The sequence below is a fragment of the Eubalaena glacialis genome, chromosome 6, assembly GCF_028564815.1.
Source record: "Eubalaena glacialis isolate mEubGla1 chromosome 6, mEubGla1.1.hap2.+ XY, whole genome shotgun sequence".
NCBI lineage: Eukaryota > Metazoa > Chordata > Mammalia > Artiodactyla > Balaenidae > Eubalaena > Eubalaena glacialis.
The window spans coordinates 2225621-2248566 of NC_083721.1; the positions used below are offsets into that span (position 1 = coordinate 2225621).

Sequence of the window (22946 nt, forward strand, 5' to 3'; positions counted from 1 at the left end):
AGTTACTGGTCACTCCTCCTCTGGGGGCCACTCCTGGCCAACAACCCCTGCTACTCACCCTCAGAAGAGGCCAGGGACCCATTTAACAAGGGACACAAGTCTAATTAGGAATTAGGGCTAACTCCTCCCCACACTCATGAGTTTATCTTTTGGTTCTGTGTAATCCTCATTTGTAAACTGTATTAACCCTGGGGGTGGTGCTGCAGAGCCCGGGGCCAAGGACAAGCCTGCCCGGGGCGGGGGGGGGGGGGAGCCCCCCGCCTCCCCGCCTGCCACCTGCAGGCCTGGTCCCTCCTCGTCATCAGAAACAGAACCAGCATTAATCGGATCTGTGGGACAGAAAGCTTCCAGATCAGAGAACTGAATTCCCAATCAGACAAGTACAAAAAGGAAGGAAACAAAAATAATCCCGGGACAGAACCTTCAAAAGAGCAGATGTCTCCTCACAGGAAGCTACCCCGTTCTCCAGCTCTAGCAAATAAAGCCAGCCCCGGACCTGGGGTCTGGGTTTCCGCACGGCCGCCTTGCTAGCTGCCGCTATCGGGTGGGCGCCGCCCTGTGTGGGTCGCTCCCTGAACTCGGTGGCATCACCGTCAGCCCCCTGCACGAGGTTGGCACCTGCAGAGACAGGACATTGGTGTCTCGCTCTCCAGACGGAAACTGGGGTCCCGGAGCTCACAGGCCCCGTTTACGATCCCAGCCTCGCGAGGGGCCAGGCTGGAAAGGAGCGTCGGGAGCCCAGGCGGGTGTGGTCTCCGACTCGCCACCTCCCTGCGTTCACGGCAAGAACTGGTGGGCACTCCCATCGCGACTGCGCACAGGGTCCGGGTGATTCGCCGTAAGCCAGCTCGTCCTTTACGGCTACTACGAGTGGCATCCCTTTAATGGAAACTACCTGTTTTCCACTTAATTTACAGACCACCGTGTACATCAGCAGCCATGGCAGCCTCGCCTCGGGGAGACGCAGCTGGCTCTGGTGACCCGCTTCCCTTGTTTGCTGCCAGGCCCCCACCGAGGGAAGGGACTGTTTGTCAGTGCGGAGAGCAGAGGGGGCAGAGCCGCAGCAAAAGCAGAAGCAACCACGGTCTCCCCTGCCCGCCCCCCGCCCCCAGGACAGCCCGGCCCGGGCACCGGCCACGCTCACCAGTAGAAGTAATAGGCCAGAACCACGGCCAGCAGGGCGGCGCAGACCCCCCAGAACAGGCAGGCCGAGTAGCTGGCCAGCATCTTCGGATCCTTCTGAAAGTCGGTGAAAGGAGACTGGCAGCGGGGGCGGGTCAGCCTCCAGCAGAGGATAGAAGAGGGATTACGGCCAGGCCCACACTGCCTGGGTCTGTCGGGCCTCAGCCACCCAGACCATCTGCCCTGCAAAGAGGGGACACCACTTCTGGGTCCCGCCTTCCCAGCAGCGGCCTGCGGGTCTCAGCGGCCAGCGCAGATGCAAACAGAACTTCTGGAGCAACGCAGAAAATGCGGGCCTCTCCTCGGCCACGGCGGGGGCTCTGCGGGCGCACACTAATCCAGTAAGCGGCTTGCAGCCTGGAGCCGTCGTAAGCAGGTGGCGTCACGGGGCTCGGCCAGGAGACAGGTCAGCGGGCCCCCCAGCCCCCGACCCGACTGCGGATGGAGGGCACACGCGGGAACCCCGACAGTGCGACGCCCCCCAACCCCGCCCGGCCTGGGGCAGGTCACACAGTGAGCTAGCCGGGCGGGCCTGGCTCGACCCCGGGCTGGAAAGGTGACAGGCAGAGGTCCTCTATGCGGGCTGGGTCCGGGCTCACGGGCTCCCCAGCCCCCTACCCGGACGCCAGGCCACACGCGCCGCCCAGTTCCAAGTCCGGGCGCTGGGTGCACGGCCGCTCCGGCACCGTCTCTGCAAAGAACCGTGGGGAGGAGTTGCCCCTCTTGCTCTTGGGAAGGGTGTGGAATGAACTGGATGAGGGAACAAGCAAACTGGGGGCTGCTGTCCTCCGATGCCTCCCCAGCCTGCGATGTCTGAACCTGCAACGAGGGGCCGAGGTGAGATGAGGTGACCCAGGAGCAGAGGTGGCCCCTGCGAAACCTGTTCCCAGGGCACAGACGCGCGAGGAGCGGCGGAAGGCTTTCTGAGGGTTCTTCACGCCGTACTGGGATGGAACGGCAGTCGTTACGCTGTCCACCTTCGTGGCACTCGGCACAAAACACCGTCTTCCAAACCCGCAGCTGCCCCGGCTGCCGCCTGCCTGGCCCCCTCGCAGCCCTGCGCCCTGCACGGTGCGGGGACCCACAGCGGGAGAAGCCTGCTCGGGCCCCGAGCTCCACAGTGAGTCTGCGGGGTGTGAACATCCCCGAGTGACCTGAGGCAGCTGACCTGGGGCCTCTGGACAGGCTCTGTAAGGCTCCTTCTAGATGCACGGTTCTGCCATTCCAGCCTCTGGCTCCCGGCCCAAGAAGCTACCAGGGGAGGAGGCAGTCATCACTCGTCCGCTGAGCCCACGGGCGGGGCTCCGAGCACGGCCCAGCATGGTCCCACTGGCTAAGGCTTGCCAGTCCTCAATCCCTACAGCTGCTGAGCTGGGAGGCCAGCTTCTCGGAAGACGCACGGAGCCCCAGGAGAGGACGCGCCTCTGCCTTCCCAATGAGTGATGACAGCCCTCCTCCCCCAGAGCTGCCCAGTGATCTACATCCGCAGAGCAAGCCCCCAAGGTCGGGCAGACTCAGCCTTGAGAGCCTGGGGCCCTGGGCGCGTCTGCTCGTGGGGCGGCAAGGATGTTGCCCGTGAGGTTGTGACCTGTCACCGAGCGGAGGTCTCTCTCGGGTCTCCAGGGAAGGCGGCAGGCGCCCTTGACTTGATCCTTGACTGGCAGCACCTGGATTCAACCTTTCCCCTGAGTCCAGTTACCATTTGAAACGCGATTTGTGGGGCTTCCCTGGTGGCGCAGTGGTTAAGAATCCGCCTGCCAATGCAGGGGTCACAGGTTCGAGCCCTGGTCCGGGAAGATCCCACATGCCGTGGAGCAGCTAAGCCCGTGCGCCACAACTACCGAGCCTGCGCTCTAGAGCCCGCGAGCCACAACTACTGAGCCCACATGCCACAACTACCGAAGCCCATGCACCTACAGCTCGTGCTCCGCAACGTGAGAAGCCACCGCAATAAGAGGCCCGTGCACCGCAATGAAGAGTGGCCCCTGCTCACAGCAACTAGAGAAAGCCCGCGTGCAGCAACGAAGACCCAACACAGCCAAACATAAATAAATAAATTTTTAAAAAGAAAAAGCTATTTGTGAGGACTTCCTGAGCCCCACTTGGCTCTGCCCTGCTCCTGAAAGGCTCTCCAGGCCTTCTCCACGCGCAGCCAGAACTAACTCCTCGTCTGAAGCGAAATCAGGCCACGGCCCACCCTGCTGCCACTGCCAGCATCCCAACGGTCACCTTCGATTCCAGGCCTTGGGGACGCTCCCAAGTCCTGTCCTGTCCCCAGCCTCCTGCTGCATTCTCAGGGCTGGAGCCAAGCTCGGAGGGCAGGCGGGTGGGTGAGCAGGGTGGGGTGGGGTCCCTGCACACCCCACGCAGACGCCTCTGAGCCCTTGTCCTCAGACCGCACCCCCAGGGGCTCCTCCGGGGGCTGTGCCGTGTCTGCTTCTCTGTTCTGCGCTGGACTCTGGACCCTGGGGAGCAGTGACGGGCCTGCCCTCGGCCCCGGGCCTTAGATGGTCCCTTGGGCCCAGACTCTCCGGCCACGTGTGGGGGACAGAACAGAACAGTCAGGCTGACACCACTGGTCCCATGCCTGCCAAGTCCCGGCTTGGGGAAGGTGGCTCACTGGCAGATGCGGCCCTGGCCCTTGCCCTTGCCCTCCTTTGGGCTGTGGACCTTTGGGGTCTTCAGTGCGTCCTAGAAAGAGCCCCCAGGGAGAGGTGCACAGCACACACGTGCTGTCGCTGGGCTCCGATCCCTGCACCCCGCCCCCGCTTCCTGACTGAGCCTCAGTTTCCTCCACTGTAACGTGGGAGTGACCACTCTACTATGTCAAGGTCCCCACAGAGAAACGCCTGACACGGCAAATGCCAAAAGCGGTTGGCTCTTATGAACATCCTCATTGCCCCCAAATCGTTTCCTTTGGAGGCAACAGATCAGCAGAGATTAAAGAAATACCCGAGGTGTCTCTCCAGGCTAGAAGCAGGGGGGAAGCAAAACCTCAACCCTGGTTTTGGCTGTACTGACCACTGCAGCAGGTTTTTATGACGCCCTTTAGGTGATTTGTGTAAAACACACCAAACCTAGAACGTTCAGTAACTTGGTTTTATTTATTTTGAATTAAAGGTTGGCATAGGAATTTTGCCAAAACCCTCCTGCTATAAGCAGCGTTTCTGCTGAACGGAGACTCCCCGTGGGGGGCCCGTCTGTGCTTGCATGACTGTGCGTGGCTGGGACACACGGAGGGAAGGGTCCTCTCCGTCCTCTGCTGAGAGCGGCCCGCAGGCCAGCGTCACTCGCTATTAAGTACTCGGGTTTGGTTCTCCACGTCTCTTCTTTGAAGTTAAGGAGAACAAATACTACACAAGAAAATGACACAGGAATATAATGGCTCTATTTCCCTGGACCTGAAAATTATTGATTTATACAAAGTATTAAAAGACCAGGGAGAATGTTGCTAGAATTTCCTGGCGGTTTCCGCACAGCAGCAACATAAAAGGAATGCTTTAAAAACTTGGTGAAACCCTTCTTCTGACTCGATGACTCTTCTCATGACATTTCCATGTTCCCTTTCTTATGCAGCTCAGCAGAACTCAAGGTGTAACTAATTATTCCTGCTTAACTAGTAGTAATCATTACGCCCATCACACACGGGCACATATGAAGAATATGCAGTTATTATTGCGTAGCTTCAAACAGCAGTCCTCTTTGTCGTCCCCGCTGACCCCCCTCATCCAGCAGGGTACCCCACACTGCCTGCCCACGGTGGCGGACCCCAAGGACCACAGGCCGGCTGGCAGGGCCCGCAAGGCAGCAGGCGAGGTAGAGCCCTAACGAGAGGCAAACCGCTTCCCTGGTATCTGCAGGCCCACGAGCTCCTGACCCAGAAACAAGGAGCCAAGAGTTAAGTGGAAAGTAGACCATGCCGAGACACGTGGGTGGGAGGCCACGGGGGCCACACCAAGGTCACGCTAGCTGACGGGTGCTGCACAGGATGACTCACTGAACGATCACCATACTGCTGCCCGCTGCATAGAATTCTGCCCAAGGTCACCAGGATTTGAAACCAGTTTGGTCAAGGAGGCCTCCGAGCACATCGCTGCCCCCTGCCGGCCGGTCCAACCCAAGACGCCCCAGGAACGAGCGAGCTGGGCTTATCCTGTCTCCTGCAGTCCCCAGGGGCCGGGGTGTCCTGGAGTTGGTCCCCACGTCTCCACGCCTCAGACGCTTGTTAAATGGCAGTCAATCACCCTCTGGCCCAGTTTCCCCAAAGACACTGTGTCAATCCCGGCACCCTGGCTCAGGACAATGGGACCGGCGCACACGCAGAAGGGCAGCGACAAGGCACGGGTTTGGGGAGGAAAGAGCTCGGATCCTCCTCTGCTCTGTCCCAGGTGGCGGGCCTCTCGCTCCCGGAGTCTGCTGCCGAGATGCCGCCAGCCCGCTGGGAGGGCCGGCTCAGCGCTTGTTTATCCAGTTAGCTCGGCACCAGAGCTGGGGGAGAACCCTCAGGATCAACCAGGGGACACGTTGCCAAAAGCACTCACTCATGACTTCCGGGCCCCTGAAGGCCTTGCTGGGCTCCCTCCCACCAAGGACACCACCCTCCCCCTCCCCGGCCCCCCACACCTCGTTCCCATGCCCAGGGCATCCCTCCCGCTGACCGCTTGGACGCTGAGCTCCTGGTGTCTGCAGGCAGCTCGAAACTGGAAAGGGCATGAGTTTCTCGGTTTTTCTCCACTGGTCCCGGAGGAAGCAGGCAGCTGCGGCGTCTGCAACCCAAGCACTTCCCAGAGAAGATGCTCTGATCCACGCCCATCCACGCGTCCTGGAGGAGGGCCCGTCCACACGTTCTGCTGGGAACCGGCCTGGGACACACACACGGTGGCACCTGGGGGAGGCGATCTCCTGCCCTCTCACCTGGAGGTTTTATATGTCACTCAACCCGATCTGCCCTCCCACAGCTTTAAATACACGAATAAATACGTAAATAACAAAGATAAACCCCATGCGTGAAAAGCTCTGGGGTAAACAAGCCGGTGGTGGCAGAGGCCCCAGGAAGGAGGCCGCCGGGCTCTCAGGGACCCACTGATACAACACCCTTCCAAACCAAACTGGGACCTTGGAGAACACAGGTTACTATGCAAACCAAACGCGAGTAAACAGCCTGAGGTGTGAGCCCAGGAAAGCCAGCGGCCAGGTCTCCAGTGCTGCGGAGCAGTTCAGAACTCCCCCAGCGCCGTCCACACAGCGGCAGTGACTCTGCAGCATCTGTGCGGGCCGGTCGGGTGAACTAGGGCAGAGGGGGCAACCACAGTAGGTGTCCTGGGAAAACTCTGCTACGTGGGGAGGGGGGCTAGATGACCAACTCCCTCTGAGTCAGGGGGTCCGCCTGCAAAGCCCTCTAAGCCTTCTAAGGACCAGGCTCTCTGGCCCTCGGCCACCTCGGGCGTTCAGATAATGGGGACACACTTATTTTTGTCAGGACTGGTTGGTAGGCCTTCCAAAGGCACTTACAGTTCAGTGGTAGGTGATGGTGAGGAAGACGTGCACAGAGCATGGAAGCACCTGCAAGAACTACCTGGTGGCCCTTAAAGAAGCAAAATGACAGCACAGTAAGCAAGAGAACTGCGGACAATTTCAGTTCATTATGAGATAACATTAAACAGCCCAGCATTCTGCATGGAGTTTACACACACGTGTACACCCTTCTTAGTGAATCTCACAGTTTCCAGGAACTAGTACCACCCGTTTGAAACTCATCCCAGAAAGAAAACTCCTACAGGGAAAGCAATTTTTAAACAAAATGTAGTTTCAGTCATGAAATCTCTTTGAACAATTATCGTGATTCTTAAAATTCATATGAATCAGCTTGCTTTGTTCCTAACCGTTTCAACTAAAAATCACTATTAAAATTTCTGTCTAACCTTCAGCTAAGTGACCGGCATACGGACACCGCAGCTTGTGGGCCCCCGTTCCCAGGCAGGGGTGTACATAACCCTCACTCTGGTCTTCACAACCTCCTGGTGAAAGTTATCCCAGTGCAAGAAAACAGACACGGGAAGCTGTAAATGTCATAATGCTGCAAGCATCAAGGCTCTTCCCGCAATGCTTACAGATGTCAGAGCACAGAAACGAGCCAGGTGTCTACAACAAGGATGTGCCCAAGTGACTTAATACTTTGCATCCATTGAAATGACGTGTAGACAGAAACCCTGAAGCAGCCTGGGAAGGGCTTATCCGACCCTGGATGTACTCAGTGAGGACAACAGCGAGCACACGACGGCACCGCACACGGTGTACTCCTCTCAGTGGCAGAATGCCTGCCCCGGGTGGGGGCTGGGCAGCCTCTCACAGGAAGAGGAGGAGGGAGCCGGGCTGGACCCCAACCTCCCACGTCCCCAACAGTGGGGAGGGACTCCCCTCCCCTGTGCCCGGCCCCGTCCCCGCACTGCTCCCAGACATGGGACGCACAGCCACCAACTTGCTCTGAGCTCCAGGAAGTGGCAAAGAGAAGGACCTTCGAGGCTGCTGAGTTGAAAGGATGGAACCACGAAGCCCCCCCCTCACCTGCAGACAGGCTTCACTCCTCCCTCGGGGGCAGCTGCCCCCACTGGCTGGGTGGTTATCACGCGAGCCCGCTGCATCCACAGGTGGCTCAGCGGCCCAGCCAGTGGACGGCAGCTGGACGCACTGGCAGACCCGCCCGCCCCTGCCGCAAGCAGCAGGCCAGCGTGGGCCCCCCCACCCTCCCAGCTCACTGGAGGGGCAACCTGAGTTGTAGAATTTCAGGCCACACCCCTAACACCAGCTGGAGTTCACGGTCCTGCCCGGTGACGGTGATCGCTGTCTGTAACTAGTGCCCTGCATGCAGGTCACCGTCCCTGGGCGTCCTGGCGGCTCTGCGAGTCTGCTCCCTCACTCTTCACAGCTCTCTCGGGAGGCGGGCACTCCTAGGAGCTTCATTTACAGATAAGGGAACTGAGGTTCAGAGAGGTTAGGCAACTTGCCCAGAGTCACACAGCAAATATGCGGCAGAGTCAGGAGTCGAAGCCAGCTAACTGCAAAACCAGAAATAGGAATCGTGTCTTAAACAGCAAGGAGCAAAAACCGACCAAAACATTCGGGAAATGCCTATTTTTCCCACATCCACTGAAAGGCAGATTTCCCCTGGCTCTGAGAACATTTGAGCCTCACAGCTGCAAAGAAACCTGCTAGTCTCTGCGGGGAGCAGAGAAGACGGTGGGGTGGAAGGAGATTAGAGAAGTAGCTTTGTTTCACTGACTCCTAAAACCAGGCCTGAGGGGCGGGGCGAACTCCTTGGACCCTCCACTCAGTGGGACACGCAAGGCTGCGCCTCTCAGCCTGGGGGAGAACGGCCCGCCCAGTTCTCCAGCTCCAGCGAAATGTTTCCAGGAGACAACACCCCAGCTTCTGAACTCTGTTTTTTAAAAGATTTTGCAAATTAACAAGGTTCTGTAAATGAGCAGGAAGTAAGGAATTTGGGGCTGTAAAAATGTGAAACCATGCAGAAGTGCACAGTAAGAAGGGAAGTGTCTGCCGCGGCCCCGTCCCACCCCCAGGCCGACTGCTGTGGAGTCTGATGTCTCTTCTTCTGACGCTTGTAGTTTTCAAATGTGGTGATTTCAAATGATCACACTTTGTGATACTGTGGGCTCTGTAACTTGCCTTTCTCCCTCCATGCGCTGTGCTATGAACTGAATGGTTTCGTCTCCTCCCAGATTCATCGTTAAAATCCCAGTCATTTCCAGTGGGGTGGCATTTGAGGTGGGGTCTTTGGGAGGTGATTAGGTCATGAGGGTGGAGCCCCTTATAAAAGTGACCCCAGAGAGCTCCCTGCCCCTTCTACCATGTGAGGACCCAGTGCCAAGATGGCCGGCTGTGAACTAGGAAGTGGGTTCTCACCAGACACCGAATCTGCCAGCACATTGATTTTTTTTTTTAAATTATGTCTTTATATTTATTTATTTATTTAAAATTTTATTTATTTATTTATGGCTGCATTGGGTCTTCACTTCTGCGCGCGGGCTTTCTCTAGTTGCGGCGAGCGGAGGCTACTCTTCGTTGCGGTGCGCGGGCTTCTCATTGCGAAGCACAGGCTCTAGGCACGCAGGCTTCAGTAGTTGTGGCTCGTGGGCTCAGTAGTTGTGGCTCGCGGGCTCTAGAGCGCAGGCTCAGTAGCTGTCGCTCATGGGCTTAGTTGCTCCGTGGCATGTGGGATCTTCCCAGACCAGGGATTGAACCCACGTCCCCCTGCATTAGCAGGCGGATTCTTAGCCACTGCACCACCAGGGAAGTCCCAGCACCTTGATCTTGAACTTCCAGCCTCTAGAACTGTGAGAAATAAAGGTCTGTTCTCATCAGCCCCTAGTCTATGGGAGTCTGTGATAGCAGCCTGAATGGACTAAGCACTATAGCAGGAGAGTCTTTCGGGTCAGCACAAACCTCTCCTCTTCTGCAAAAGTAGTGGAGAGCAAGGAGAGCACTACCTGGGTTCGAACCCTGGCCCCGTCACCAACGAGCTGTGTGACCCTGAGAAAGTTATGCACCTCTCTGAGCCTCCATGTCCTCATCTGTACAGTGGGGATGACAAGGTGAAATGAGCGAATTGTGCAAAGTACTTGGATGAGGGACAGGTCCAGGGCCCAGTAGTGTTAGCATCAGCATCACCGATTTCATTCTTGTAAAATCAGCTGCAGAGTATTTCATCGTATGGATGCATCAATGGCCAAAGAAACGGCCATTCAGCCGGCGGAAGCAGGAGTGACAGCCGATCGGCCCCCCTTCTCTCTCAGCAGACTCAGAGTCCGTCGCAGGCAAAGCGGGCTGGCCAAGGGAGACACCGTGAGCCCCATGCGTAATTTAAATGTTCTAGTTCCACATTTAAAAAGTGAAAGGTGAAATTCACTTGAATGATGTATTTTATTTAACCCAATATAGCCAAGATATCATCGTTTTAACATGCAGTCAATATTAAAAAGGCAATAATGAGATGTTGTATATCACCCCTTTGTCTGGGTCTTTGAAGTCCGTGTATGTTTTTAACTCTCGCAGCCCCTCGGCTTTCAAGGGCTCAGCATCTGCGTGTGGGCCGCGGGGTCCCACGTTGGACCGTCGGGCTCTGTCATTCCAGTTACTCACGTGACATTTGTGGCAGAAGAAAGCTCTTGACCACCCTGACCAGGGAGACACTACAGACCCAGAAATCAGTCTGCTGTGACAGCCTAACGGATTCCAGCATCGAGTGTGAAGCACTGGAGTCGCGCACACGACGTGTCAAAACAAGACCTCTGATGTCCCCGGTCCCTGCCCGTCTCCCGAAGCTCAGGGTAAGGACACACAAACTGCGGGACCTTCCATACGTTAAAAAGGAGCAAATTTTCAAATTTCGAGGCCAGCCAAGGTGGGGAGGGGTCCCTGGATAAACTAACCCAACCCCCCTCTTCTGCAGCCAGAGCTTAGGAAGAGGGGAGCCCACAGAGGGTGCAGACTTGGAGACCGCGGGCCTGAGATGCACGGCCCTGAACTCCCATCCTCTCTCCCCACAAGAGGGAAGGAGGAAGGCTCTGCTGGGGAAGAGCTCACCAGCCCCGCCCTTACCTGTGGGCTCCGGGCGCCAGCCTGCAGGACCGTGCCTCGGGTATGCACTGGAGTCCCACGAGGTACTCGTGGTCCCTCCCCCACCTGGGCACCTGACCTCCTGCAGGGGCGGCCCGCCTAGGGGCCTGGGCAGGTGCACGGTCATGGTGACCGGGTCCTCTCCTCACTGACAAAGCACAGTGGACACCAAGGCTGCAACCCCAAAGAGCAACACACCCTCCCAGCGGCCCCGGAAACCCCAGATCAGAGTCTGTCTTTATTGCAAAGCATTAAACGGCAGGTCTTTTATGAGCAACATGGCTTCTGAGAAAGACATCACGTGTTGCTGGTGGAGGTATTTTTCCAGCACGTCCAACACGAGGTACCTAGAGCAGAGAAAAAACACCCAAATGGATGTCCCATGTCCCCACCAAAACTCCCTCCTTCCTCAAGTTTTAGCTCCTCACACCCAGATCCTGGGTGTGAGGATTTTCTTTTACTAAAGGGGAAATCGTTTTCACTAGACAGAATTTACCCCAAATAAAGAAGCCTACATCCTTACAACAATCTATCAAGTGTTTGTTAAACCTTCACAAAAACAGCATCAAGATACAGAGAAATCATAAAGGACTATCCTGACACTCGCACCTACCGCTGGTCTCCCGCGACGTCCCCCTGCGCTCCTGGAATGTTCTCCACCACACCCGTCCTGCAGCGTGGCTGTGGACACGCCCACCTCCCCAGACACCCACCGGACCATCCCCAGACTCCAGAGGTCAGGGGTCACAAGCATGACCCCTGGAGACTCCTCAGAGAACCAACAGCCGGGGGCTGGTTACTGATTAACAGAAGCACAACCATCAACTGAAAACAAGCTGTCGGGCGCCAAACAGCGGAGCTGCTCCGAGGTCCGTGATAAAGCCCTGATAAAGCCAAGTTCCTGGCATCACAGAGCCAGGATGGGACGGGCAGCCCCGAGCCCCACCCTCCCACAGGGGGACACACACACGCCCACAGAAGAATGAGCCGGTGGGGGAAGCTGCCCTGGGAAGGGTCCCCACACTCGGGGGTGCGGGTGAGGGTGAATGCGGTGCTCATGGTTGGTCGTGGACTTCAGCACCCGCTGGGCTGCTGCAATCAGAACTGTATGGGCATCTGGGATAGAGAAAGAACAGGATAAAAAGGCAGGCCGAGCATCCGGGGAGGGCAGGGGTGGAAAGTGAGAAGTGGGCGGGCAGTGACACAGCCGGGGCCCATGTGTCCTGCCGTCTGCTCCAGCATCACTTCCCCAGCCTCCCGGTCCCTCGGTCCCTCGTCTGCGGACGATGCCCAGAGCCTGTCCGGCCACGGCAGGGACTCTGAGAGAGCAGAGGTGCAAACGTCCAGCACGGTGCTGTACGTGCTCAGAAATGAGGCTGTGAAAACATCGTGAGCCCAAATCCTGGTTCTCAGGTCTTCACACTATTTGGGAAGAAAGTAGAGACACGGATACCCTTTATCTCGGTCTCCAGGCATCCTAGTGTCAGAAGGGTACCACTCCACGGAGAGGAACCGATGAACAGATTTAACAGGTTAAATTCAAGAACAGGCAGGAAAGCAAAGGAAAAGGATGGTAAATAATGATGATGTGATGATAATGAAGTAGAAAGCCCTTCATTATCAGTGATGAACAAGTATATCACTTGATCACGACAAGTATGAAGAGCAGTCTAAAACTCCGGCTGTCTGCTAGATTTACAGGAGACAAAGCTAAGACGTGATGTCACAGAAAGACAGAAACTGAAGGCACAGGAGAGACACGCAGACAAACACCCATGGGAAGAATGCTGGTATGGCAGAGGAAGATGGAGAAGCAGACTTGAAGCAGAGAGGCCCTAAGCCATGAAGGGGGCTGGCACATGGGGACAAGTGGTTCTGAACCTGTGCCCACCACACGGCTGGAGGACACGCCCTGGCCACCAGAAGGAGCTCTGGCGTGTTCCAGGGGAGAGAGAAGACCAGGTGGAGACGGCTGACCCGACAGGATGGCAGCCAAGCAGGGCAGGCGGGGGAGGGAGGGGGGCGGGTGGAAGCAGGGCGACCCCGTCACTCTGCGGGCACTAGCGGGTACACCGACGGGGAGCCCGCGTGCAGGGGCGTCGGGAGCAGGTGCCAGGCAGGGGAACGCCGCGGGGAGGGGAGGTCTCAGGGCATCTTACTGTCACTCCTAGTAGAGAAACAATAGACATTATCCAGAAGGAGGGGACCCAGGATCTGACATAAAGCTACTCGTATTAGGTGATCACTAAGGCCAAACACACTTTCCCATCTATCGGGTCAGCACTACCAAACACAAAACAAAGCACCAGAAAGGCTAAGAACAGACACCACATACAGAATCAGTGAGTGTGTTTATGTATGGGCACCATTCTATCTGTATTTACCCTTGAAATACACAAAATAGGGACATCACTAATCCAAACACATGGATCATATCAGTCAATACAAATGGGTTAAGATCAGCTACAAAAAGGGAAATATTTTCATACTGGCTTGTGAAAAAAAATTCAGCTCTGCTAGGTGTAAGAGAATACCTCAACCAAAACAATTCATCAGGGTCGAAAATAATGAATAAATATACACTGGGACATGCCCAAAAAATAGGGTTCAAAATCTTGATATCAGAGAATAAAATATCAGGCACGTGAAATTAATGAGACAAAGCAGGACTATTTATAATTCTAGAAACTAAAATTCTCAAGGAAGATATAAGTTTAATATCTATGTACGAAATAATGCAGCTTTACTTTTCATAAAGCAGAAATTACAGGGATGCCACAGAAACAAATCAAAGCATGCTAATAATAGGAGATGTTAGTACATCTCTTTTAATCCAAGAAAGAACAGTGGTCAAGAACTAAGAGAGACCACAGACGATGCAGCAGCAAGACATATGAAGTGGGTCTTTAGGACAGGTAGCCAATCCTGCACTTGATAAGAGAAGACACACTTTCTCTCAATTGCTCATAGAAACATTCATGAACAGTGCCCATAAATTAAGCAACGAAGAAATTTTCAACAAATCCCAAACAGTAATTAAAACACAAACAATATTGCCTAGAAATCAGGAAACAGAAAAGGCCTTTCCCACCCCACCGCCCGCCCCAAACATGAATATTTTCCTCTTAGACGCTCCTCTCCAGGGGAAGTAGAAACCCAAACTACAGAATTTCTAGAAAACATAATGAAAACTAAAGCAGTGCTTGGAGGAAAATTTATCACATTAAATACTTTAAATCTTTAGAAATGAGAGCATGAAAATAAGAGAGTTAAGCCTCCAATTCAGAAAGTTAGAATTACAAAAGTAACTGAAGGAATTAATAAAGTAAAAGCAAAAAATGAGTTAGAAAAAAAAGCATTATAATAGTTAAATCTTTAAAACCTGGTTTTCAAAAAAATTAATAAAACAGATACATCCCCTAGAGCAATAAAAATAAATTAAGAAAAGGGGAATAAAAATACATAAAATAAGAAGAGAGAGAAAAACCATCAAAAAAATAAAGTTTTTAAAAAATCACGGAAATAATTATACATCTCTATGCAAATAAACTTGAAAACTTGGATGACGTGGATAATTTTCTAAGAGAGAAAAATTTACAAAAACAGTGACCACAGAAAAGATAGAAAGTCTGAACAGACCTAGTTTTAGAGAATTAAAAGAGTTGTCTGTCAGAGTTACCTCTAATGAAAGATACCAAAGCCAGATGACTCACAGGAGAAATCTACCAATCCTATAAGAACAGATTATCTTGACACAACTTAACATTGTCCAGAACACAGAGAAGGAAGGAAATTTCCAAATGCCTTTTTATGAAGGAAGTGTGATGCTGAATCCACAATGTGAGAGTGAAAGCAGAAAGAAGGGGACTTGTCTAAATCAACAGTTCTCAAGTGTGATGTGAGGACCCCGGGGTGGGGTGGGGGGGAGTCTGAGAGTCGTCTGTTTTCCAAGCACGTACTTGGTGAAGCAGAATTTTCATCACATAGCTCCACCAAACAACACAGTAAAACAGACTGAATGCAGAAGCAGATATTTCAGGGGTCTCCTATTAGGTCAGATGCCTGAGAGATTAATTACATTGTGGAAATATAAAATAATGGCCCTCTCCTCATTACATTTTTTTTCAGCTTTGGAAAATATAGTTCTTCTTCATTAAAAAATGCTATTTATGTTAACATGTAATGGGTTTATTGCTGCTCTTTTAAATGAATTATTAAATAAAATCTTTTAATGTTCTGTGTTGATTTCTAAACTATTACCTATCAAGAGCAGGGTTTCTCAACTGCGGCACTATTGACATTTGGGACCAGATACTCTTCTGTCAGGGGACTGTCCTGTGCATTGTAGGATATTCGGCAGCATCCCTAACTTCTACCCACTGGATGCCAGTAGAGACACCCCACCACACCAGTTGTGTCAACCAAAAGCATCTCCTGGTGTTGCCAAATGTCCCCTTGGGTGGGGGAAGGATCACCCCCAGCTGAGAACCACAGTAGCTATAACTCACAAAAACAAAAGCTTTTTAGGGTCCTCAATAATTTTTTAAGAGTGTAAAGAGACCAAAAGTTTGAGACCCACTGCTCTTTACTTATGAATATAAATACAAAAATTCCTTTAAAATTAGCAAACAGAATCTAACAGCACATTAAAAAGATAATGCATCATGACCAAGTGGGGTCTGCTCCATGAATGCAAGGATGGTTTGATAGTAGGAAATCTATCAATAAAATCCATTATATTTCTTTAAAAAGAACTCTGGGCAGGTAATTTAACAAAATCTAACCTCACTCCCTGATGAGAACACTCAATAAAGTAGGAGCAATTTAAAATTATTACATACACTCATTATATGCTTCCCCCTAAGATGATACACTCACCATATACTTCTCCGTGAGGTGATAACAACTAAGACTCCAAATCAGCATTTACTTAATGGAGAAACACGAGAGGCATCCAGCAAACATCAGGAAAAAGACAAGACGCCTGTTACGTAACAGGCCAATCAGATGCGTGAACACAGACTGGACATTCTCAGTAAATATACCTTAGCAAACTGATTCCAGTCACATAGTTAAAAAAAACAACAACATCATGACCAAATTTGGTTTATGCCAGGACACAGGAATGGTCTACCATAGAAAATCAATTAGTCTAGTGATTGTCAACAGAGACAAAAGAAGAAAAACAACACGATTATTTCATGAGATTCAGGAAAAGCAGCTGATGACGCTTGGCACCACCCGCAACTGTTTAAGGACGTCCGGCATCAAGGCCCCTACTCCCCAGAAAGCTCACTGCAGCCACGGTGACAAGACAAGGAAAGAAATAAGAGAAACCAGGGTTAAAAAGAAGGAAACCAGCTTTCGTCACTTGGAGGTGATATGACTGTCTACACAGAAAATCCAGGAAGTTCTTGAGGCAGGTTATTGGCGATAGCAAGGGGCCAGCGAGGGTTCCGGCAGGTGGGCAGCTGGGCAGGGCCTCCCTCCTCCCGGGTCTGCTCCCGGCCAGCAGCTCCCCTGAGAGAAGCCCACGTCGCTGGGGGGACCAGGAAGACAGCACAGCAGCCCTAAACCCGAGAAGGGGCCACACGTGTGCGACCCGACAGGCACTCATGGGCCAGGCCTCTCTCCAGCATCTGCGCTGGGCTGTGCAAGCTGGACTGTCCCTCACCTGCCTCGGTCCTGGGGTTTCTATGTTTCCATGGACACGCTTCCTAATTTCAATTCACACACAAGCCAGTGTGAAACAACTTCAGGCAAGGCCAGAACCAAGTGCGCGAGGGAACTCGCGGTTCCAGAAGGCGCTTCCCCGGACGCCCATCCCCGCTCGTCCTGTTCCGGCCCCGTGGAGCAGAGCCGGCCAGCCGGTGGCAAGCGTCCTGGTGCACAGGCACGGCGCTTGGCTTGAGAGGATTCTTCCACTTTCAGTTCTATTCACCAAGAGATAAGGAGCCGCCAGGCAGACGGCGTCTGTGGGACACGGTGGCCTTGTGGCCAAGCAGAGCCAGACGGAGGCCCCGGCCCGTTTCTGCTTCTGCTGTGCTTGCACTTTAGATACTTGAAGGACCCGGCTTTGCTACCGAACACTGGTGACCAGGCGATAACGTGCATGTAACCACGTGTGCACACAACCCTTTACATGTGTCCCAACGACAGGAACGCAGCCTGGAATGTTCCAGAAAACAGACACTCCTCGGTGGAAAGGGAATCCGGCCCAGGCCACTGTCCATATAGAGCCTACCCATGCCCACCCCCCCACTTACAAACAGCACCAGCCAGAGACTCCACACGGGCAGGGGGCAAAGTCCACCTTCCAGCAGGTCAGGCATCTGGGCCGGGCAGGGCCGCTCAGACACTGCAGAGCCTCGAGGCCCATCGTCACCCTCCCGGAGGACTGTCCCCACTGCACTCACCCAACCCCCCCAGCCCCTCAATAAAAGAATGAGTGTGCCAGTTATGACACTTTCTGAGACACACAAACACATCTCAAGTCTTGAAAGCACACTCTGGCTCTAAGAAACAGATAACCGGGTAACTGTGCTCTGAAACTGTCACCCAGACTTCTTATAACGTGTGTGCGCCTGTGTGTACGTATATGTATATACAGCCATGCTCTTTAGAACATGCATAAAAGAGGAAGCTAAGTCTTTTTAAATGAGGTAGATCTATGTGTAGTAAAAGACCCCCAAGCAAGTTAAAATTAAGTTGCACAGATGGCTATCATGACACATAAACACATTTTTAGAAACTCTGTGCCCGTGTGTTCTTACGTGTATTTTGACAAGCTCTGAAAGGATAAACCACAAACCATTTATAGTGGTTCCCTCCAGGAAAAAGGGTGGGATTTGGGATGGAGTAAAGAATGGAATTTTGATTACTTATTAGATTTGGTTCTGCGTTTAATTTTTATAAGTACGTATCACTTCTTTAATTAAAATTTAAATATTAACAAAAAATTACCTGCTGGCTTATAAAGCTCCAACCTTCTGTCTCTCCAGCGGTTACGAAGTCTAAACAATTATGCTGAACACTGTTAAGACTGTTTTTTAAGGGAAAAAGCTTACCCTGCAGGATACCAGGCTCCTCCAGACACAACTTGGCCCGTCAAAGTCTGAGCCCTCTGCTCAGCCCCTCGTGTCACCTTTAGAGCAAAGAGAACCCCTCCTCAAACACGGCCACGCAGGGGGCTGCACACGGGGGCCTCCCACCTCGCCCGCCCTCGCAGCCCCTCCCCCTGCCCCCCTCCCCCTACCCCCTGGACTGAGTTCTGAGTCTGCAGTCCACATGGGCCACAGCAGGGGAGGGAAAGGCACTGTTTCAGCATCAGTACCTAAGAAAGACTAAGGAAAACCTTCCAGTCATCTTAAAACTTGTAAGAAAAGTTAATGGAAAACTCATGGAAGCTAAAATCGCAATAAGCTACGTAGGGGAGATGTTTTGTTTGTTCTACCATTCATCAGTGAGGGGGCCACAGAGCCAGCCACTAAACACGCTGCCTTGGGGCCACGTTGGAGGCGGGCGTTCTCAGGTCCCAGAGCCCAAGGGTCCGCGCAGCCGAGGTCCTAGCACTCTCCCGGCTTCTCCCCCAGCCTCCCCCTCCCGGGCAGCAACCGCACATCCTGCAGGGCTGGCGCAGGACCTGACGACCAGCACAAGTGTCCACCAGGGTGCCAGGGGCCGGCAGGAACAGGACCACATACACCTGCCCTCGGGGCACGGCAGGGCTCTGAGCCCCAGGGGGCCACTCGTGAGCACAGGCAAAGGACTCATCCTGAGCCTGCGTCCTCATCAGGAAAACATAAGTAACATTCGCTCCACACGATGGGAAGAGAACTGAACAGTGAGGGATTTTTAAGTGCTCAGCTCAGAGCCGACATGCATAATAGCAATGATAAGAGTGATGGATGAGGGGCTTCCCTGGTGGCGCAGTGGTTAAGAATCCACCTGCCAGTGCAGGAGACACGGGTTCGAGCCCTGGTCCAGGAAGATCCCACAACTAAGCCCATGCACCACAACTACTGAGCCTGCACTCTAGAGCCCACGAGCCACAACTACTGAGCCCGCGCGCCACAACTACTGAAGCCCGCGCGCCTAGAGCCTGTGCTCCCAACAAAAGAAGCCACCGCAATGAGAAGCCCGCGCACCGCAACGAAGAGTAGCCCCTGCTCGCCGCTACCAGGGAAAGCCCGCGTGCAGCAATGAAGACCCAACGCAGCCAAAGTAAAATAAATAAAAATAAAAATAAATAAATTTTTAAAAATAAAATAAATGTTTAAAAAAAAAAAGAGTGATGGATGAGCCCCGCTGCCCCCCACCCTGCTCCACTCACCTCATCCTTCCACTCATCAAACCACATTGTGGTTTGTAACTTCCATTTCTCTGATGACTAATTAAGTTGCACATCTTTTCAGATGTTTATTAGACATTTGGACACCTTTTGAGAGGTGCCAGTTCAAGTCACAAATGAATGATTTGCTTTAAATTTCAATACTGATGATTACTAGCTTGGGCGGGGGGGGGGGGGGGCGGGTTATATCTTTCCTGCCTCTAAAAAATGGCAAGTCGCATATGCGTAACTGAAAAGTCATTTCTTTTTGTAAATGTTGAGTTACTCTTGCTGGATGCTTGGTTATAAATCTGACTGTCCCGGAGCTGAAAAGCACGTCTCCAACTTGCCACTCTTCTCCCCGTCCCTTTTCCCAGCCCTCAATTGCTACAGAACTTTGAGGTCCCGTCCCCAGAAAAGACGGAGAGCAAACTGATTTCCATCTCCAACCTCCCCCAGTCCCGTCTTTCTGGGAGAGGTCTGGTTGATGACCAGGGCCCCCGGTCACTCTCCTCCAGAAACAAACCAGTGTTGACGACACACGCCTGCCGCGTACGATGCAACATGCTTCACACATCAAAAGGCTCTTGGTGCCACCCACAGCCCCCGCGGCCATCGCAGGCCACATCCTGGGCAGTGGCAGTTAGGAGGGAGAGAATCCTTTTAGCCCCAAGTATAGTTCACCCATTCCCAGATGATAATCAAAAGGAAGGGAATACATGGAGAGCTCAACTTTAGGATACAATGTAGTTTGATTTTCTTTTGCACAGAACAGAAGCTTGCAACAATTTAACAGCTAAAACCACAAGCTGTGTACTCAATCAATAATGAGCAAAAAAAGCAAATGAACTTTTATTGATTCAGAATGTTGGAGGTGAGGTGCTCAGAGAACGCGGTAGCTGAGAGCTGCCATGTACCTCATATCTATATTTCCAGTTATCCAGGGAGCACTCATAATAAAATACTTAATTATAAAGAGACACTAAACAAAGTAATTTTAACTGCAGTACTCCACTCATATATTTAAGCAACATTATTTTCAATAAGTCATGACTATTAAATATAAAAAGCATGCGACTGACACCGGCTTGCATTCATCCTATTCACATCCCCAGAGCTTGTTCTCAACCGGCTAGGCTAGTCGCTATCAGCACACCGCGTAACTATTACACATGAGGGGAAACTGCCTGCCCACCGAGAGCTGGGATCCCGCAGTGAAACCAGTAAACTTCCAAACATGATGGCTGGACTCGCTCTCTGCAGAAAGCACTTTAAGTGACAGATGTCTCCTGGGTCCAAAGAAGAAATGGCAGGGGGAGGCCTTCTGGTCAAGGCTGGATTAATACAAAAGGAACCTGTCACTCAGTCACCTAACGCAGCCGATCCCCGAGAACGCGTCTGCGCGCAGAAGGTGAGGTCAGCGTGGAGCCTGAAAGGCAGGTCCTGGGCAGCCCGAAGCCAGGACACGGGAGCATGGGAGAGGGCCGGGTCACTGGCGGTCACTCTGCGGCCAGGTTCTGTCCTCAGCCCCGGAGCAACCAAGGTCACCTGACCAGCGCTCTCGGCCACAGCTGCCGATTACCACTGGGCTTCCCAGAGGAGCTACCTACAGGAGCAGAACATCCTGACGGCAAACATGCTCCCTGACCTCCGGGTCACACTCCAGCCCTGGACGACTCAGCTGGACAGCTACGTCCATCTCCAAAAGACCCACGGACTTCCAGGTCTGCTAACCAAAGCAGGGTCCAGCTCTGCTGGGGGGACGCCCATTCTTCGCTTCCCGAGATGCCCTCCACCCAGCAGCAGTTTTAGCTTGGCCCCTTCACTCATCCCTCCAGGAACAAACAGAAGGGGAACCGCGTTACCTGGACTTTTTCATTTGTATTCTGATTGTAATAAATATCCTTTGGCTGTAAGAAAACTTTAAAGTGTATACCCCTTTAAGAAAATCCAACAATGTGTTAAGGCCCGGCTGTGCCCTGCTCGGTCCCTTCAATGTCACTGAAGCTGGATCAGCGAGCCTGGCTCTCAAGGCGATAGACTTCTGTGTCTGCCGACAGAGCCAGGTCCAGACCACTGGGGCAGGACCCACTCCAGGGCTGCTCCAGGGAACAGGAATAAACACACATGTGCATACACACACACACGCACACACACACGCACGCACATACACACACACGCACACACACACGCACATACACACACGCACGCACATGCACATACACACGCAAGCGCACACACACACACGCACGCACACAACGCACGCACATACACACACACGCACACACACGCACGCACACACACGCACGCACGCACACACACGCACGCAACGCACATACGCACACACGCACGCACATACACACACATGCACGCACACACGCACGCACGCGGCTCAAGCATCAGGTGCCTCCGTCTCCTGACTCACCGCGGCCCAGGGTCAGCAGGGTCAGCAGGGTCAGCAATCGTCCTCAGAGGTTTCCAACTTGAAGGCCTGAGAGTTAAAGACAAACACAAATGTACTTAGGCAGGACTGGAAAAATACTCAGTGAATAAACTACGTGCAGTTACTTTAAGATCAAAAAGACTGCACATCAGGCAAGCAGACAGTTATGAATGAACTTGATTCAGGTCCCGATGACCTGAACGGTCCACTGACTTAAGCAAATACAGGGACACAGCCTATCAGGCCTTTCCAAGTGCTGTTACTTCCCCCCGCCTGATAAGGAGGCCCAACAGATGGCCCATAAATGAACAAACCGGAGAGACGCAGGGACCACACCCCAGGACGGACCGCGAAGCAATTCCAACCTCCCCTGCAGGCTCGCAGGAACAGCTGAAGGTAGGCCACCTCCTGACGGATGGACAAGGAGAACAGCCTCCAGGCCTCCCGGCCCCTCTGGGCGCTGAGGCTCCCGTTCCCAGGACGGCAACCGTGCCGACCTCGCCTGCACTCTCCTCCCTCCCAAACCCACTAACCCTGCAGGAGGGGCTCCCGCCAGGCCAGCCCAGCCTGCCACTGATAAAGCCAAACCCAGGCCTACTGGCTAATTTTAGTCCTTGTTTTTGTTTGTTTGTTTTGAGTTGTGGTAAAATACACATAAAAATCACCATTTAAACCATTTTCCAGTGTACAGTTCAGTGGGGTTAAGTCCATTCACACTGTTGTGCAGCCATCACCACTGTCCATCCACAGAACTTTCCATCTTCCCAAACTGAAACTCTGTCCCCATGAAACACTCCCTCCCATCCCCTCCCCAGGCCCTGGCCCCCACCATCCTGCTGTCTGTCCTTATGAACTTGATGACTCTAAGGACCTCATATAAATGGAATCACACAGTATTTGTCCTTTTGTGTCTGGCTTATTTCACTGAACATAATGTCCTCAAGGTTCATTCATGTCGTAGCATGTGTCATAATTTTGCATTTAAGGCTGAATAATATTACATTGTATGCAAATACAACATTTTTTTCTTCTATAAACCTTATAGCTTTAGCTTTCGTATTTAGGTCTGGGCGACCAGACCATCTTGAGTTAATTTTTTAATATGGGATGAAGTCGGGCGAAGGTTCACTGTTTTTGCACATAGCTGTCCAATAGTCCTGGCACCAGCTGTTGAAAATACTGTCACTTCCCCATTGAATTACGTTGAAACTTTTGTTGGAAATCAATTTAACTATAAATGTGTGGGTTAGTTTCTGGAATCTACTCCATTCCAATGATCTGCATGTATACCTTTTTGCTGTTCCACAATGTCTAGATTACCATAGAAGTAGAGGAAGTCTTAAAGCCAGGCACTCTTCT

At 52.8% G+C, this 22946-nt stretch overlaps 1 protein-coding gene across 1 annotated transcript in view; it reads right to left on the reverse strand.

Moving 5' to 3' along the window:
- Positions 1 to 22946, reverse strand: part of AGPAT3 (1-acylglycerol-3-phosphate O-acyltransferase 3) — a 91768-nt gene that overhangs the window by 42663 nt on the left and 26159 nt on the right. Inside the window, exon 2 of the mRNA XM_061193849.1 lies at positions 21570 to 21635. The gene's annotated coding sequence lies outside the window, so the exon portion shown is untranslated. The remainder of the gene's footprint in view (positions 1 to 21569; positions 21636 to 22946) is intronic.